At 32.4% G+C, this 2,170-nt stretch overlaps 1 protein-coding gene across 1 annotated transcript in view; it reads left to right on the forward strand.

Annotated features, from left to right (window-relative positions):
• Positions 1–2,170, forward strand: part of LOC100639410 (uncharacterized) — a 4,345-nt gene continuing 2,175 nt past the window's right edge. Inside the window, exons 1-3 of the mRNA XM_011406832.2 lie at positions 1–77; positions 978–1,119; positions 1,229–1,364. The gene's annotated coding sequence lies outside the window, so the exon portion shown is untranslated. The remainder of the gene's footprint in view (positions 78–977; positions 1,120–1,228; positions 1,365–2,170) is intronic.

Raw genomic sequence — 2,170 nt, forward strand, 5'->3', positions numbered from 1 at the left:
CTTGACAGAGAACGTTTGGCAGTGCCTGGGTAAGACTTTACTTCACTGTCAAGAGAGGATGGATGGAAGCACCAGAGGTGAGTGAATATCTATTGTAACTATAATGAGGTACATATATAATAGATTAATAGATTAATAGATTAATAGATTAATAGATTAATAGATTAATAGATTAATAGATTAATAGAGTAATAGATTAATAGATTAATAGATTAATAGATTAATAGATTAATAGATTAATAGATTAATAGATTAATAGATTAATAGATTAATAGATTAATAGATTAATAGAGTAATAGATTAATAGATTAATAGATTAATAGATTAATAGATTAATAGATTAATAGATTAATAGAGTAATAGATTAATAGATTAATAGATTAATAAAGTAATAGATTAATAGATTAATAGAGTAATAGAGTAATAGATTAATAGATTAATAGATTAATAGAGTAATAGATTAATAGATTAATAGATTAATAGATGCATGTACACTGTGTGCGTGTGTCATTATGTATGTTCGTATTTAAATCAGGAAACAGTATCAGGGAGGGACACTTTTACAACTTTTAAATAAAATAAATATTATTGTAAGAGTTTTTAATGTCTTCCGTTATTGAATTACTAACACGCAAAGAATAGCCCATCTCAGTAACTCAATACCTGCCCACGTCCATTAAACACCGGACCTCCTCAATCTTGGGCTACTATTGTTTGTCCAGGTACATGAACCTTGTCTCTAATCTCCTCCAGCCATCTCCTCCTGTCTACTCATAGTCAATGGGATATGACTGTGTACACTAATAATACTAATGTAATGCTTTTACTGTATAAAGGTTAATAGAAAAGATACTATTAGTTACAATTCTTGGAATGATCTCTTCTCATCAGTACCGAAGCTAATGGGCTCCTTTCTCTCATTATATAATCATGTACTATTGTATTGTTGTTATTATTATTATTTTATTTATTAATAGAACAAGGCTAAGGTCCCCATATCACTCCAGCTCAATGTCTGTAACGTGAAGTTGGCTGAACCGTCAGATTCTGAAAGGAACTTTTGTTTTAAAGTTATATCTCCATTTAGGACCGTATTGCTTCAGGCAGAGAATTCTAAATGTGAGTAATTATTATAATTATACCATCCTAAGTGTATCTCCCCCTCTCCCTCCCTCCCCCTCCCCCCTCTCCCTCTCCCTCCCTCTCCCCCCCCTCTCCCATTCTTCAGTGTTGCAAGAGTGGATAGATGTCCTCACTAATGCCATTACTTATGCTATTCACAATCAAACTACTTCTACTGATGATACTTTGACTGATGACACTCCTAACTCACCAGTAGACCCAACACCAGCTGAACTAGACAAGTTAGTGTTGTACATGTACAGTATAGCCTCTCTTAATGGACACTCTCTATAGCGTACACCTCCATTTAACGGACAGCACCTAGTGTACCAATTACATTCCTTACTGTATAAAATAACCTCCACATAAAGGACACCTCTGTATAACAGAGACACAGTGTCCATTATATAGAGGCTACACTCTATTTATTATTATTATTATTATTATTATTATTATTATTATTATTATTATTATTATTATTATTATTATCATCATTAGGTAGGAGTAAGAGCGGTTATATGATGTATCTTGAACAGAGAACGTTTGGCAGTGCCTGGGTAAGACTTTACTTCACTGTCAAGAGAGGATGGATGGAAGCACCAGAGGTGAGTGAATATCTATTGTAACTATAATGAGGTACATATATAATAGATTAATAGATTAATAGATTAATAGATTAATAGATTAATAGATTAATAGATTAATAGATTAATAGAGTAATAGATTAATAGATTAATAGATTAATAGATGCATGTACACTGTGTGTGTCATTATGTATGTTCGTATTTAAATCAGGAAACAGTATCAGGGAGGGACACTTTTACAACTTTTAAATAAAATAAATATTATTGTAAGAGTTTTTAATGTCTTCCGTTATTGAATTACTAACACACAAAGAATAGCCCATCTCAGTAACTCAATACCTGCCCACGTCCATTAAACACCGGACCTCCTCAATCTTGGGCTACTATTGTTTGTCCAGGTACATGAACCTTGTCTCTAATCTCCTCCAGCCATCTCCTCCTGTCTACTCATAGTCAATGGGATA

Source organism: Amphimedon queenslandica, unplaced genomic scaffold (assembly GCF_000090795.2).
Source record: "Amphimedon queenslandica unplaced genomic scaffold, v1.1 AMPQUscaffold_13308, whole genome shotgun sequence".
Classification (NCBI taxonomy): domain Eukaryota; kingdom Metazoa; phylum Porifera; class Demospongiae; order Haplosclerida; family Niphatidae; genus Amphimedon; species Amphimedon queenslandica.